This window comes from Sparus aurata, chromosome 16 (genome assembly GCF_900880675.1).
Source record: "Sparus aurata chromosome 16, fSpaAur1.1, whole genome shotgun sequence".
NCBI classification, from domain to species: Eukaryota; Metazoa; Chordata; class Actinopteri; order Spariformes; family Sparidae; genus Sparus; species Sparus aurata.
The window spans coordinates 25,942,426-25,960,665 of NC_044202.1; the positions used below are offsets into that span (position 1 = coordinate 25,942,426).

Genomic DNA, 18,240 nt, shown 5'->3' on the forward strand with positions numbered 1-18,240 from the left:
CTGCAGTATGTTTGAACACTTGTTTCCGACACATAGGTCTGACTTACTGTATAAGGTCTGCAGTCTGAGCAACCCAAAGGCACATAAAGACAGTTCAATGTCATCCATATGGCATATGGCAGCAGTGTGCACAGGCACCAGCTGTGTTGATTCACAACCAATTGAGATGGCTGTAGCTCAGTTGTCCACCAATTAGAAGGTCGGGGGTTCTGTCAGTTAAGTTAATTTACCATTCAAACAGAATGGTAGGAGGACGTTGTCACATCTAAGCACATCGAGTCTACGTATGTCGTATGAAATGTGTGCTATACATAAAACTTGTAAGACATAGTGAGTATTATCTCAAGGTAATTAAATACAAGAGCGAGAGGGAGAAGGAGAGAGAGAGAGAGAGAGAGAGAGAGAATGTATGTATATTTCATAAAGATGCATAAATATATGTATGTGTGTGATCTGATATCCCAGTATTGGTATTGTTTCTGGAACATCGCAATAATGTTCACCCAGGATCAACCATCTTTTTGCAATGTTGCTAATACCTGAAAAACACGGACATGGAATAAATGATCATTTCATACATGCATGTCATATATGACATGTGATAGGGTCTTATAACCCAAACCATCTTTTCCTAAACCTAACCAAGTGTTTTGATTCATAACATACATACATTTTTTTTTTGCCTAAATGCAAATATCTTTGTTCCATAAACCATGGCAGATAATTGAAAAAAGCAGATGATAATAAGTAAACTTATTGTAATAATAATAGGGCAACAGCACATTTTAAACAGTACACAAACGCCATTCTCCTGTGTTTATAGTGCTGCCCTTGAACCACTCAGCAAAAGCAGCTCTCTCCAAATGTGGACTTTTTGCTCAGTAGCAATGATGGTCCTGGAACAACCTGAGTCATAAACCTATGAAATCACAACTTGATTGGCCAGTTACAATGATGGAGCAACATTTATTATTAGGCTCTAGGAACAACACCAACATGGTGATAAGGGATGAATCATATTCATGTACTATCTCTTACTGGAGCACATTAAGTTAATAGGGGATTTCATTTTAAATGCCGGGGATTATATTCTAACATGTGGTTAGAACCTGCTTCACATAAGATATAGTCATTCTGATGCTGTTAAAACAACAGTCATACTGTATGTAACCTCTGTTGGGACACTAAAATAACACCAGCCTGAACTTGTGTGACAGCTGATGAAATCTGTGTGATACAGGTGCTAATAAGTGGCTGTGTTTACCATACCCATCAGCAATTCATCCTGTTATTAAATCACGGTTTAACGTAATGCCAATATGGATGAGATTTCTAAATGTGGAGGAAATCAGTGTTTATCTCCTGACAAAGCTGAAAATCGTTGCCTTTAGAAGCAGTGTGCTGTGCTGGACAGATAAACATATATAGAGCAATATTTTGGCATTTCAAAAAAAAAAATAATAATAATAAAATGTTGTAGGCTATTTGTGGATTATAATTTTATAACATTATATATTGATTGAATAAACAATATTTTTCACATACAATTATATTAATAATTCATTATATTATAATAATACAATCAGATTAATACAAATTAATAAGACTAATTAGTTGTATTATAACACTATTCAGCCATATTTTAAGGTTATTTTATTGTTTCTACATGTGTGGATATCTTTATTTTAACAATAAAAGACCAACAAATTAAAAAAAAAAACTCACCTAAAATGAAAGCTCTAATTCAAATACTAAAACTTACTGTGTTTGTACGAGATGCTGCCAGAGTTCTTGTACAGAGTAAGAGGACCTTGAGCTGTTGTTGTCTTATAAAGATGTGAAGTTGTTTCAAAGCCAGGAAGGTTAAGACATAGAGGGTCATCTGTGGGAAAACCACCTGGATGCCCTCTGTCAAAAATTGTGCTTTGCTAATCCCTGCAAGTTAGCATGTGACACTGACGTCATGAAATATCACCTCTCTCCTCAGATGCTGTGAACCACAGAGCCTGTGAGCTGTTACTGCAACAGATGAGGGTACATTACACCACAAGTTCCATGTCATAGTCAACTAGGGTGTATTATTTGGACAGATAGAGTGCAATAAACTCAGGGACAAACTGTACCATCTTTATTTCCACTTAACACCACAGGTTACAGGAAATATAATCAATTATTTTGAATTTTATAAAAAAAAGCCGACGAACAAACCAGTCTTGGTCACTGAACCCATTAAATGTATTTTGTGTTGTGTGTGACACTAGATATTACATGACTGCCCTCTACTCTCAGTCTATCAGCTGCACTGAACACTCTGTGAGCAGCAAAGCCTGGATTGGAGGCTTTTAAAATTTAAAGGTTGGGTGAAATACAGTGGCTTGAGTGGGCTAGAACTGCTGACTATGATGAATGAACCTGCCATTAAACGACGGAGGCCGCTGTATTCAAAAGTGCAACAACAACAACAACAACATCGGAGAATTCACATGGGAGAGGAGAAAGGGGTGACAGCAAAATTAGAATGTCAGCTCTCAGTGCTCGCTAGCCTTTTGAATCTGAAAATCAAACAAAGGAAATAAGATGAAACACAGAGGGAGCAAGGAAGAATCGAGCCTTCGTAATCTGACTCATGGTATAATTTTCATAATGTCTTTAATGTGCTCAGAGTTTGAGTCATGGCTCAGACACAGTGTCGCCTATGCTGGTCCCATAATTATTGCACTAGAAAACATCTTCCCACTGACTCCAAGTCTTCTGAAGTTTCACATCTGTAGCTGCCGCTGCTGTATCTGTGTCCCCACAGTCATATTGGTCAGTCAGCAGTGAGATCTTAATGTTCCGACTATTGTTTCACAATGGTAGGGGGCTGTCGCCTATGCAAACTCCCCAAGGTTCTTTAAAGCTGCACAATGGCCCTGAGTCTGGAGCTGACTTTGACATATGCTACAGTCAAGTGCTTCCTGCTGAGACTTCCAGGAAAAATCCCATCACAGGACAACTGGAGCAGTGTGGCCACCAGGAAACAGTACCAGCAGGTGAACTTAGACCAGAATAAAGTGTATGTTTTCCATGTTTCTTCTTATTTACTATTCCACCTTAACTGCTAAGAAAAGAAACTGAGTGCATGTGAATGTCAATATTTTCAGGTAATTCTAATAACATGGTTTTTAGTCGATGTATAGTACTGTGTCCACAGGTATTTCAGTCTTCTGTTTTCAATTCAAGTGATCATTTTAGGGATCGGCTTATACGATTTTTACAGGGGCCAGTACCTATATCGATGACTCACGCTTAAGGAGACCATTAACAGAAATTTTGGAAACCGATATGCATTTTCAGTGAAAATCATAATATTTGTGTCAACATTTTGAACAACCAGTGATGGAATGTAACTAAATACATTCTACTCTATTATTATCTAGTATTCTAGAATACTTGACTTTAGTTTTTTCCATTTTCTGTGGCTTTACACTTGCACTCTGCAAATTTTTAGTAACTAATAACTTTGCAGATTTAGATTAGTCAGTGTGTCACATGAAAAATCAGATGTGGGTGGGACACTGAACAGAGTGGTGACTAAAGAGGAAGAACGCTGCCTCAGAGCCAAACTACTGCATTTTTAAATTCATGTATTTCACCAGCAATCGGACATAAGAAACGCAGACAACAATGATTGAAAAACCTGTCAGCCACCAGCTGTTTTTGTTTGCACGGATGTTCCAAACAAAAGAAGAAGAAGACGTTCTAAACAGAAGCACAATCAAATGTGATGAAGGACGTTTCGGTATACTCATAAACCATCTATTAACTGATATTTACAGAACATTTACTGTATTGTGATGTACACTGTAACCATGAGATAAAGCCTGTGACATGGTTTGTGATGGAAGGCTTTGACCATATTGCTCAGAAGTTTGGTGTTCTACGTTCCTAAATAAAATATGACATACAATACTTACCACTACTGTATATACACACAAACACACACACACACACACACGTGGTTCACAGTTCTAAAATTTTGACTTTAAAAGAAAAGGCTGGTAAAAGTTGCACGTTGGATTTCACAGTATGTTGATAGAATGTGAGAAAACAACAACGTCTGCCAGTAAAAGTGAAATCTAAGAGATAAAAGCTGTAAGTTGGTGAAAATATTCCAAAATAGACAGTATGGTCTTTAGTGATGTCCCTCGAATCTTTCCTTATCACAATGGGAACATCAGAGCAGATTTTTTTATGTGTGGTGTTTGAGAAGAAACAAAGAAGAAATGAAGGAGCTCACTACCACCACAACTCTCAGAACCCTCCTCAAGACAAAGTCCATTCTTAAAAATCTCAGGGCCCCACCCAAGCAGCTGATTCCTCGAATCGCTGCATGAAGTGTCGGCTTTATTGCACATATGCTGTGCTACAGCAGCTGCGCCACAGTCACCGGGCTTGAATGCTAACAAAAGACTAACTCGGTGACAACAGCAGTGATGATTAAATTCATTAGGGAAATGTCTCCCTCTAATGCATGGCAATCTGGGTTGAAGAAGCACATGAAGATGCCCTGCAGCTGTGCATTCCCCGAGAAGTGCTTTAATGCATTATCTTACTACAGATCAAACGCATGTGACTGCCTGCATGAGGGCCCCTCCTAGCCTCTCTTTCTGGCTTTATTTATTTATTTTTCTGTTGTGTTTTCTGTGCACCAGGCTTCCTTGTTATGCTGGTGAAGGTGAGTGAATGAAACCATAAGGGAGACATTACTGGAAAGGAACCAAGCTCTAGTTTTCAGCAGACTCGGAGATGAGAGTGGTGCAGAGACACCACAGAGGGTTTAAGGCTAAATCCCATGTTATTTTCCACTTAATTTCTGAACTTCAATTGGCTTCCATCTAAGCTACTCCATGTGAGCGAGGAATTGATCTCCTCTCTATTATTTTACTGTGTATGGAGTTTAATGAACCCACCCTCCCATTCCCACTCCTCCCACCTCGCTCTCATAATTTCCCTTGCAAAACAACAACTTTCGAGCCTTCTGAGCATGTCGAGCTTCTCCCCAAGGTAAAACTGGCCTACTTCTGAGTGCATCCTCAGCATCCATCTGCCGTACCAGTAAATTACATTTGCCTGCGATTGCAGGTTATCTCATCTGTCAAATCAGGCCTATCAATTTCACCAAGCTGTCTCGACAGAAGGCATTAACCCTCCAGCATCATCATGGCATCAGGCATTGACAGACAATAACTGCCAGTGATATCAACATATCAGCTGAGCCCTGTTGACAGTTCTGTTGTGGCTGCTAGCAGTGAAAGACTAAAGACTGAATGATAATGAGTAAAACCATTCCAGTTCATTATTGTTCTATGGCCAGAAGAGCATGATCATTTTATTTAAAAGTCCAAAAGGATTCAGCAAACAATCCAAAATGGAATAATCAATAAATCTAATGAAAGTTTTCAATTTGACATATATAGCCAACAGGTAATCAAACTGAAGGATTTCATTGAATCTGAAATATCAAAAGTTATGTTTTGAGCCAAAAGCAGATCACTGTCTGGAATCTGCAATAGCTGTTTGTGTTATTATGATGAGAATGATCACAGAACGATATTGATTTCAAAGATCAGAATGCATGTACAACATTAATGCAGATGCGCATTACAGTACATTGACAATTGGAATGAAGTATTTGAAAGGCGTATTCTAGCAATTTGGTGTCACACTAAGATACATTTGGGGGACTTATTAGAAACAGATATTAAAAAAAGAATGGTCAGATTTGAAGCAGCAGAGGCTGAGATATCTGGACTCTTAGCCTCAAGTCTGTAGAGCTCCAGCCGCTAAAACACTAGATCCTTCGTTTCTGATAAAGCAACTCAGTAGGCATCTTTCATTAGAGGGTAGATGTCTACGTATTTATATAATCCTGATGACATCACAAAGAAAGCATATCAATTTGCAATTGTAAACTGAACTAGATTTTTGCCTTTAAATCTTTTATTAACCCTGTTAAATGTTTTCATTTTTTTCCATCTGCATGGCAAGTTTTTTCTCACTCAAATCGAGGGTCTAAGGACAGAGGATATTGTTTACTGTACAGATTGTAAAGCCCAATGAGGAAAAGGGATTTACATTTGACTCTATTGTCTTTAAAGTAACAACAGTTCACTTTAGTTTTTAATGTGAAAGATTTCTGTGTTTGTCTTTTTGACTGTGCTCTTCTCACTTCTCTTTAACGACATTTGAGCCAGAGTCTGGTCAGAGTAAGTGGGTTGTTGAGTCATATGTTATTGTTGTCATTGTTATGGTTTAGCCGTCTGCTTAGCCGTTTTGCTTCAGTCTCACTGCTCTCACAGGATCAAGTTTGGCCACAGCGGGTAGACGCTTTCAGTCGACACAGTTAGAAGCTAGCTGGTGAACAAAGCGGAGTGTTTAATAGCTAAGAGTACAAGTACATCTTCAAGTTCTGGCAGTGAAGGACAAGTCGGAGGGATTTGCCTATTTTCATTTTTTGCCACTTTATACGTCTCAGCTAGCTGGTTAGCCTGCTAACTTCTGCAACACATAATCGACATCTGTAAGCGTTAACACTGTTATTTCTTTGCATTCTGCTGGTAACTGTGGGCTGGTTAATTTTCTAAACTAAAATTCTTACATATTGCACCTGTGAGAAATGTTGTAGAGATCAAATATATTGGATGACAGGCCTGCTAACTTAGGAAAGTCATTTTATGTTCATTCTCTTTTGTGTTGAAGCTGTTGCTGCAAATAATTACATACAGAAAAGGACAAGGTTAAGGCTCTTTGTTGTTCTTTTACATGAGCTGTTTTTGGGCACAGCCTTAAATTGTAGACTGGGACAGTGAGAATGACTGGAATAAATTACAATGACAAAAACATTAAGGCAGGGTATTTAGAGGAGCGCACTTGTCGGTGAGTCATTTTGCATCATAATAATTCAGTTTTCATGAATAAAACACTGCTGGTGCTCTCAGAAAACAAATACATACATAAACCTACACACTCCATATTCAGTTTAGGAGGACACATATTTATACGTCAGTAAATGCCCATATAAATAGTGTGGGAGTCGAACCGTTCCTCCCCAATGCAGCTTCATACTTCTGTGCGCTGTCCGCGGTGCTGAAGTGCCCGAGCGGCTATCTCTGCCGCTACACTCGGATTTCTTACTGCGATCCCGCCAGTGCCATGCTACCACTTGTAATCCACAAGAGGGTGGTGATTACAGCAGGCGGTGGCGTTACACTGCTGCCCGTGGTGCCTCATGACGGCCATCGATCCTTTAACCAGACACACACACACACAGACGCGCGCGCGCGGGTGTATATGCGCACATCGAACACGCAAACCGATATTTTATCAAGATGTAAAGCCACTGCTAGTTTAATCAGATAATCAGCACATAGAAGACAGATCATATAATCTTCTCATGCATGCACACAAACACACACACACACACACACACACACACACACACACACACACACAGCAGTCCATTCGTGCAACTTAAAGGGAGTTTAATAACCGTTTAACCCCACTGTAATCACAAGGGAACATTTGGAAAAGAGTAGGCTAATCTTCCCCTCCTTTCTCTCTCCCACAAACACACACACACAAGACAATACAAACGTTGGCACACCCACAAGACAGGCACGTTTATACACACCGAGGATTAGTATGCGTCGGACACAGCTATCCAACCTTTCAGCTTCCCGTGCAACTGCTGCAACCTTCCTCACATTACGTGACAATCCAAAATGAGAACAACAATCGGGAGCTCCTCTAGCGCTGAACGGATTCACCGGCGAGCGGGTTACTTTCCGTGGATACCTGCAGTCGTCCGAGAGAGTGAGCCACCCCTCAGCCCACTAACACTCCGGCTCTCAGCGGACGCATTATAAACCCACTCTGCACACATCAGAGGCTATCTTTTGCAGTTAAATCGCATGCAGTACGCCAGGCAACCTAGTTAGAGGTAAACCAAACTAAAAAACATTCAGATCATACAGATGAAAAAACAACAAATTAAACTACAAACTGTTCATATAATGTGTGCGGAGTGCAGGGCAGTCACTACTCCTGCGTGGATCAGACAATTCCTGTTATTTCTTACCTTCACTGACGGACAAGTATCCATTGTGTGCCACCGCAGACTCTGTACAGTAAATTCTGTTTCCTTGGTTCGAGGCTACAGCCGCTCCCTTCCCCTTCATCCACTAATTCCAGGAGACGAACTGCAACACCAGCTGCCTACCGAGCCGCACATCGCCCCTTCTTCTTCTTCTTCTTCTTCCTCTCGCGCTTCTCTCCTTCACTAATTTTTCCCACCAGCAGATGCTCTGGAAACCTGCGCTTTTGCCGGGAGCCAAGCTGCGACGAGGAGCTTCACAGCATGTTTGTAGTTTCCCCTTCAAGTAAAAATAACCAGCTCGCTGCAGTGTGGGCTCGTCTATGTTTTTCCAGGCGGGTTTTTAAGAGAGCGCTGCTACATGGCAAAGGCGCTTTTTTTTTCCTTCTATTTTCTCCCCGCGGTGCTGTAGAATTACTTGTCTGGGAAATCACAATATGTCCTTGCTTCTCTCTAGCTCCTAATCGTCCATCCAACACAAAAGTTGTTTTTTTTTTGTTTTTTTTAAAGATGAAATGATCCGAAAGAAAGTTAATAACTCGAGAGTTATGTGTTTGTCCGAGAGCCAGGGGATGGAGAGTTGCGACCCTCGGTGCGAAGTCTCTTCGCTCGAAAGACCGCGATAGGAGCGGTGGACCCCAACCCTAGATGGCACAAAACACCCTGGAGTTTGACAGAGCCCACCGTGAGGAGAGGCAGAGGAGGCAGGTCAGCTAGAGCCACAGTGTCTATACGCAAACAGACACGGGAGCGAGACTGTATCGGTGATTACGCGCGAGGGAGCCACTTTGGCACGGTCTGCAGCGAGTAACCTACCTTGTTGTCTGCAGGAGATTAAGGACCGACCACGGATTAGTGTTTGTGCTTATAGGTGTTTAGTGTTCACATTGACAAAGTAGCCTATCAGGACAGTAGGCGACCTTGTTTTTATAGAGTTTGTCAGTCCGTTAAAACAAGTCAGTTACTGTAAGCTTCGTGCAAAAAAAAAAGCTATAATGTTTCCTGTGCAACACCAAAACTGCTGGTTGCATGTGTTTGACCTTCAAATATCAGACAGCTCACTTCCGTGTTGCAACAGTGACACAGTGAGGGACACAACTCCTGTCTGTCCTGAGTCAGTCCTAAATGATTTGGGAAAAAAACTATGAATATAGTTGTGAATGGTATAATTGGTTCCTGAATCAATCTGTTCTATCTATTAAATTGATATCCTCCAGTTGTGGAACATAACTATAGAACATTTTCCCAGCTTAGATACTACACTGAAGTATCTGAGTATTTCAATGTGATGCTTATATGTCTCCATTACATTTCAGAAGGCCATTTTTAGCAGCAGATTTATTTAAGAGCTACAGTTACTAGTTACTTATATATATATATATCAGTTATGATTATTTACAACATGTGATTTACATTAAAGTGCCCTGTATGTAATGTAGGATAGGGTTAGGTTAATTTATTTATCACTTTGCATCACCAAGGTTCCAAAACAAAAGTGAGTTTGAGTCCCTTTATGCCACATCATTACCGAAAAACAAAACAAATTATTGTAATGGAGTGTTGATGCATTCAGAAATCTCACTGAGGAAATGAGCTATTCAGTAGTGTGGTGGTTCAGCAGCAGATACTTCAGCAGGGAGAATAGACAGTGGCTGGTTGGGAGTTGTCTTTTAGTATTCTTTGGGCTCTCTGAACAGACCTCATAACCATTAGTACAGATCCCTGGTATATGGGTTTCAACGATGTTCTGAGCAGTGTAAACCGCCCCCTGCAGAACTTTTCTGTCCAGGGCCATACATGAACCATGGATAATGAAATACAATTTAAAAAGAAAGCTATATATCATATAATATGAGACTGATAGAGGTCATTACTCAAAGCCCCTTTTTTTAAATTAAGTTGATTTTTGAGTCTCCATCCCCAACTTGTCAAATACTGATGCTTCGCAATTGTAGGTCGGGTCGGCCGCCATCTGCAAGCGTCAGTATCGACGTAGTAGTATATTGGGTGTTTTAGTTTCAGTTATATTGAGATAATTATCCAGTTATTCACAAAATATAAAGCGAACTGTAAGTAAGCATTTTTTTTTAAAGCAGAATTATATTGATCATATTTACTATCCACTAGCAAATTTATTTTGTGAAAACAGACACAGAGATTGGGAACCACTGTGTCAGTATTCAATGCTCCCATATGTCTGGATCAGGGCCATAACTATTATCTAGGACATGGATGGTCTCTTAACAGTTGTTTTTCTAATGGCTGATTTTGGTGTTCAGAGTCAATATTTTTACATTTGGCTGTTATAGGTTTAAAAAACAAAAACAACAATGCTTGTGCTCTGTTGTGGTTACTTTTTCATCCTTTGGGCTCTGACTGATGCATGTTTAACATAATATCAATTTATATAACAACATAACAATTTTTCCCTTTATTTCCTCCTCAAACCAAATATGCAGTAAAGTTTAGGGTGCAACCATTTCTTTGCCACACGCTTGGCAATAAATTGACCATATAAGAAACAAAATGTTTGCTTTCTCAATGTTCAACCAAACAACAATCTTTCCCTTAACTGAAGTGCTTTTGTTGCGTCACCCTCAATAAAACATTTTCTAGGGAGCGTAATCATGACAGTCAAAGGGTTATTTGCAAAACAAATTGGTACTATACAAGAGATGAGATTGTTGTTTTTGTTTGCGAATTATTACTTATGAACTACAATAACAACACTGACCTAAGCCTACACATCTGAGTGGTAAAACTCTGCAGGAAAAGGGAATATAAAGAGATGTTCTTATTTGTTGCTGATTCTGATCTTCATTGACTCCTGTCAAAGTGAATCCATTGATATGTCTTTGGCAGTTGGCAGGATGTTTTTTTGTCCTCTAGTGAACTTGAGCAGAAAAGGATCCCTGGTAGCTGTCTTGTAGCTGTTGAATTCTGTACGTGAAGCGGAAGTCTCTTGCGCCCCGTCTCTCCCCCTTTCTTTGCTTTCCCTCTGTTTGCTATCGACGCAAAGGGTTGGAAACATGGCAGCGTGCCTCTCTTGCCCACTGTGTCATTGATCTGTGTTTAGAATTTCTTTCAAATCTACTTAAAGCAACACCCAGGGGCTACAATGTATTATTTATATTAGCTCAAATACACCTCAGGAAGAGATTTAGAGAAAACAAGACAAGAAATACAGTAAATGCTGTGTAACAGCTGCAGCTCTGCCGACAGATCACAGCAAGAGTGTATACTGTAGTGTAAAGTCTGATGCTTGCAAATAGTTTTAGCTGTTCAGTTCAAATTGTTCATAGTAAGAAACAATGGGGCAGTTGCTCTGTCACTTAGCATGTAACTATCATGCTGTTTAAAATGGGTCCAGCTTTAAGGTGTTCATTCTCAGAACCCAGCAGCCAGTGTTTAAGGGCTTTCATTTATAGTATAGCATATATCCATGTATATGTTATCTGTGCCACCTATGCTATGCACCAGCTGATTAGCAACTTGAAAGACAGGAATGGATATAGAGTGGAGAAACAACTTCATATTAACCTGAGTCCTGTATCAAAACAAGCACAGCCTGAAGAGTGTCTGAGCTGTCCATCACATGTGTGTCAGAGACATCATCTGCCAAATCAGGACTAGGCATGTCTGCTGGCTGACCAGCACGCACTGTGGCAATGATATTATGAACACTTAATGCATTGATAACTGGTAACACATTAAATTCCAACAGTGAATCGCATTGAGTCACTTTAATCTTGTTCAGTTTTTCCTCTCCAAACACTTTATCTGGACAAAACATATTTACAAAATATTTCCACCAAATGTTTATCTTATCTGAGGTATTTCCTTTTGATCTACTGCAGCATACGTGTAACTGGCTCTTACATTTTTAGATCATCCACGACCCTTTCTGGCATCAAAAATTTAATGACATGACACTTTTAAATGTAACTACCCAATTACATAAGTTTGACACTTGTTTATAGTGTCGCCCTCAAGGAAACGTAAAAGAAACTCAAAAGACTTTCAATTTTAGAAAACAATCACTTGATCTAAGCTGTATAAATCTTGCATAATACCATTCTTTACGGCCTTAAACCAGAGTTAAACCAATTGGCTGTAGTAATTATTGCAGCAGTAAAGGAGGAAGTGAGGAGATGTAGTACAAAAAATGAAAAGTCAATACTTGGAGGAGGTTGACAGTTGGGCTAATCATGTACAGAAATTTTATTATGGAGACTGCTGTTCATGTCCAATGTGAAACCAGAAATCAATGGTGAATTCTTTTAACTTACTAATGTATAAGTGACTTCAAGTAAGTAATGTAACGTTTGTAAGTTACATAATTTAGGTACGTCTGTAACTTAAGTTACAGAAGTAATGTGATTGTTTGAACCCAAACCACAATATTTTCTTGAGCCTGACCAAGAATCTTTCTTGCCAGAACGTGAATACTAGCCTATTGCTAGTATGCTGCAATGGTCAAGTTGTTTTTGGAGTCACTAGAAATTGACCTATTCAGTCACTTTGTAATGACGATGTGTTGTTTGCTACATGACTTTACTTGTTTTCCACACAGCCATCAGATGAAGACCAAATCTCAGAGAACACAGAAATGGGGAAAATTCAATATACAATCAAGCCTGAACCTTAAACCTTCAAAAAAATGTAATGTGGCCATTTTACAAGATTTTTGTGGTGATGAAGGAGCTGAGCTGGAAGGCAAAGCTTTTGATTTTCCATTCGATCTACATTCCAACCCTCAACTGTGGTCATGAACCCTGTGACCAAGAGAAAGAGATTGCAGATACAAGTGGCTGAAACAAGCTACCACTGTAGGGTCGCTAAGCCTTAGAGATACAGTGAGGAGCTCAGACATCAGGAGTGAGCTCGGAGTAGAGCTGCTGCTGCTTCACATTGAAAGGAGCCAGTTGAGGTGGTTCGGGCATCTGATTAGGATGCCTCCTTGGCACCTTCCTCTGGAGATTTTCTGGGCACGTCCAACTTGAGTACCCTGGCAAAGACCCAGAACTCACTGGAGGGACGACAGGATGCCCCAGCAGGAGCAGGGACATGTTGCTGGGAAAAGGGCGGTCAGAATTCCCCTGCATAGCCGGCTGCAACAGCGACCCAACCCTGGAAGCAGAAGAAAATGCAAGTCATGGATGGATTAAACCTTAAATTATCGCTGATTATTGACAGAGCAACAGACCCACAATGTTCATATAATTTGCACACAGAGAGTATTATAAATAGGAGTATTATTTCAGATTATGTGCTAATAAACCATATTGTTTTTCATTTCATCCGGGCTCTTAGCTGCCATTATGGCTCTTGTGCATGACCTTTTAGGTACAGAAAAATCATCATAATGATGGCTCCAAACAAACCTTTCAGCTACAGCTAGATTACAGTGAAAGTGCTGTAAGTATGCTGTAAGTATGCTTGTGTAAATTGAACTGGAGACAAGGGCAGTTTTATTTAGTCAAAGCACATTTAATTACCAAACTGCCACACGACAATGTGCATGGACAGATAATGGATCAGAATAAACAGAAATTTGTTGTGGAGGAAAAATTTTGAAGGACATAAAAACAAGTCGCGACAAAGCCACACAGTAAACAAGACACAATCAGCAGCCTCATATGTACCCAACAGCAAACATGAGAAAGCCATGACAACAAAGGCAAGAAAATAAAAAGAAAGGGTAATGAGATAGACAAATGCAGTGGCAGTAAGTGGGCAGCTGAGACAGCGGTGATTATGGTTTTCAGGAGGGTGAGTGGGATGCAAATGCTGGCAGGGTGGAGTCATCCAACAACAGAGATGGAAGTAGTTCGGACAGACTGAGGCACTTTAAAGCACTGTTTGACCTTAAAATTTTGGTCTTTTGTGTACGCTTCAAGTCACGTTATTGTCAAGGCAGCATACCAAAGAATAAACAACCATGTACCATGCAACTTTAAACGTTCTGCAACATCCAATAGCACCATCACTGACATTCTACCTAAGTACCATAAAGTATGAGTTGTTTTCTTCTTTCCTCAACTGTTATTATGTTAGTATCTTGTGATCCCTTGGAAGGCTCTTAAACCCATGGCAGGAAATCACTGCAGTAAACACAAAATTTGTATCCATCTCCATTTAGCCCTTCTGTTCTTAGTTTTAGAGCCTTTGATCATGAACCTCAAACTTCCTCAGGAATTTTACGTGTATTTGGTTGTTATTGCCAATGTTGGTTCAAAATTTAAGATAGATTGTCTATTCAGTAGCTCTAGCCATGGAGCTTTTGATTGTGTATCAATTAGAGGTGAGACAAAACACTGTATGTCTACCTATACATTTTCTCCTTTGTGAAGTCTGTGTGTGTGCATCATCCAACCCATTCTCATTCTCAGCCCGCAAAATGCAGCAACTTGATCAGTGGCCATAATCTCCAAAATATGACACTAGTTATCCCTCTAGCGTAAGTTTTGCATGTGATAGGCTACACAGTCACATTAGCAAAACCAAGTTATATGCAAAATCTGATTAGATGGACAACAACTTCACACATTGTGAAATATTATGACTTTAGGGCTGTTGATGTTGTGAAAGGGTCATGGTTTGGTTAGGTTCATGCACAAAAATTACTTGGTTAGGTTTAAGAAAAGACCAGACATTGGTTTCATAATACTGTATTTAGTTATGTTGCTTACGTTATGCAATGTATGTACATTCACTTGACTGTTGGTCACACAAAGGTCACAAATCATGGTCTCCGAGGGGAAAGTCCAGTGTAAGACCCATCCAACAACCCCAACTCACCCTTGACTCAGACTTTTCCCCCGATTTAAACGCACTGCACTAGGGGGCTGCTTCAAGAACTGATGTGTGAGGGGTAACTACAGTTTCAAACTTGGAAGCATCTTTATTTCTGTCACATATCATACAATGTACAACAAAACAAAATGAAGACTGACCCATGGTCTGTCCCATGAGAACTGAATACTGATGTAATAACGTGTACTCATGTCTCAGAATGTGAACATGTTGACAGGTGTCCCAGGTGATGTGATCCCATGGCAAGATGGTCAATATAGTTAAATCTGCCAACGAGGTTATGTTTTCATCTGTTTCAGTTTGAGGGATAGTTGGTTTGTTTTTAGAGATTAAAATCTTTGAATGCAATACACTTTTTTTTTATTAAAAGCCCCTCCCCACACAGACACCCTTCCTTTAATTTTCTTGTATGTTCAGTTCAGGTACAGGAAGTGAGATGATTTAAAGACACTGACCTTTCTCATCCTTGAGCTTTTATGGATTTTGCACTGGATAGGACTAGCTTGCCTGGTGCCTCCATTGTAACCTTTAAATTCACTTTTAAAAGTCACTTTTATAGACTTCTTTTTAGGATATATAATGCTCTTACAGTCATTATCCTCATCTCCCAGTGGTTTTCTTTTTTTTACGTCCATGTGTGGTATAAATCAGAATTCAAGAATGAAAAACCAAATGATAAGGATCGTACACTGTATAGAGTCACTCCTGGAAATGGAAATAGAATGAGTGGCTTTATACTACTCTCTTCAAGAAAACATACAAGGTCCTTTTCCTGTTTTTATCAGTTGCCACTGTAGAGCACTGTATGGCTCCATGGCTTTCCAGCAGAAAATAGGGAAAGATTTCCCAGTTCTATCTTCGTGTTTTTACGGCAACCTAACACCATTATGTTGAAGATGCATGACCCTGATCCTCTGTTACTTTGTGGCAATCCATCAAAGGTGAAGTGGATAGAGTTCACTTTGTCATGCTGTTTCTATTGATCTGTCATCTTCAGCGCAGAGTTGATTCGCTGTCAGGGTATCAGTGTCAGTGACCTGCTGACACACTGGCTCCTGTGGGAAAGATGTAATTGAATAGAGCACTGAACGAGATAGTTATAGAATTGGAAAAAAGGCCTGACTGTTTGGATGGTCACCATAGTTAATCTTGTTACCCTCACAATCGGTCACCCCAACAATCAGTCAAATTATCTTTCAATAAGTGTGTACATTTAGCTGGAAGAAATTGATGTTGCTACTTGCAAACATATCATGATCACATTGCCATGAATGATGGGAAAATAATGTGACTGTTATCAATGTGTAATAATGTCACAGTTGTCAAGGATTACAGCTTTTAATTAAGGTGTTTGTTAGCTGGTACTGTCACTGAACACACTGACCTTCATATGTCTTATTATGTAGGGAACAAAGACTTTTCCTTTCTTTAGTGGTTTGATCTTAACTGATCATCAAATAGGCTACAAACAGTTGATTTTAGAGCCTTTTAATTTGAGAGGATAAAAATGCAAATAGATTGTCCCAATCCACTTCAAATACAAATATGATCATGAACAAAGCATATTTAAAGATTATCTACCATATCATGAGGTCATCAATATCATGCCTCTGCTATTTTTTTTTCCAACAGTACTGTATGGAAGTGAAAGCAATATAGCTGTTAAATTCATGATTTAACAGGAAACTATGTATGCAGGACTCATCTTTATCTGCAGAGGTACTGGGACAAACTATAGTATAAGACCTCAAGCGGTTGTTTTTTTTCTTTTCGTTATTGTATTCATATAAATGTAATTTCTCATGCTGTTACTGATAGACAATGCCACACCACCACTCACCTGACTGACGAACAAATTTCATGGCAATCCAGCAAACATATATTTCATGTTAAACCAAAATCCTAACCTAGCTATAAAATCAGATTTTTTCAGTCAAGTCATATGTTACCTATAACATTGCGTTTGATGTTAGGGTCAACAGGTTTGTGTGCTTTCTCTTTTCCTCCAGTCAATTTTCTGATGAACTCAGACCATCAGTTTTATTATGTTATGCTGATGATACATCTCCCGAATATGCCCTTGTGTCCATAGGAGCTATTACTGAAACAATGCAGTCAGTGTCATTGACACAAAATGATGACAGTTTATGCTTGAATCAGTCAGTCAGTCAATATGCCACCCTGGGGAGACAAAGGGGCATCAGGTGTGACAGCTGATTTATTTACTGATCATTGACCACTTGATACCTGGGGAAAATGTGTTAATTTTTACTTTGGAGTGAGAGACAGAGACCCACTGTGGTATGCAGATGAGAGTATTTCTGGGGATTTTATGTTTGAGTTTGGTTATTCTGAAAGCCTAACAGAGGTGCATCACTTGATAAAATTGGTGTCTCTTACTCTCTTTCTCTCCTGCGTGATTGCTTTATATTTGATAAAGGAAATCGATACAGGATAGTAGCCTTTACCTGGTGTCACCTCTTCACTGAGATTCATGAACAGGAAAAAGTGAAAAACACGCAACATGCAACATGCAACATGCAACATGCAATATGACACAAAATGATGTCGAGTGAGGTGATTGACTGGATCAATAAGGTATTGCTGCTTAATGAGAAGTACTGGTTTGTACAACAGATCAATCGCACAATTAAATACAATTTTAGAATTAAATGGTGTGTATGGCAGCACTCATTACTGTTCCATCGTGTGTGTTAAATACCAGCTGGGAAACTGATTAAAAATGTTCAAGATGTGTTGGTGGGCACACTGTCCCAGCTGTTCTGCAGATCCAGATTTCAGTTGCACTCACACCTTTTCTCTGAGAGCATGATAGCAATGGACAGTGGATGAAGTAGAAAATTGAGGAAAGTGTTGACAAGGAATTTGCATAGTAATCTTTACACCTGTTTAGACCTGCCAATCACTGCACACTGTAAAAATGATAACTAGTAATTGTTTATCACATTAGAGTTTTCAAATTTCCCTCATTGTTGTCTTAACTACTATTTTAAAATCAGCACAACAAGGATTTGTAAATCTTTGAGCAGATTTCTGAGTTAAGTTTGGCCAACTCGTAGATTCTTCATGTGCGCAACACTGCGCAAAGTGCGCATGTCTGAACCAGTTAGAACAGTATTTAATGGCTCTCTGCTGAACAGGTGTGTCCACAGGAGGTTCAGGTAAAAAACCAGATCTTGCATCGCAGGCGGAAGCTGAGACGAGTTCAGCTCGGAGTCGATCGAGTGGATTTATTAGATTAGATCCATTTTTGGTCAATGTGACTATTC

At 39.6% G+C, this 18,240-nt stretch overlaps 1 protein-coding gene across 5 annotated transcripts in view; it reads right to left on the reverse strand.

Annotated features, from left to right (window-relative positions):
* The window catches only part of LOC115566233 (leucine-rich repeat and fibronectin type-III domain-containing protein 2), a 165,272-nt gene extending 156,305 nt beyond the window's left edge, over positions 1-8,967 (reverse strand). For 3 of the 5 annotated variants that reach the window (XM_030392013.1, XM_030392009.1, XM_030392011.1), the window contains exon 1: positions 8,120-8,967. The gene's annotated coding sequence lies outside the window, so the exon portion shown is untranslated. Of the gene's footprint in view, positions 1-7,672; positions 7,984-8,119 lie in introns of those variants that run through there. The other 2 variants (XM_030392010.1, XM_030392012.1) reach the window with 1 other exon arrangement.
* Positions 8,968-18,240: the final 9,273 nt, after the last annotated feature.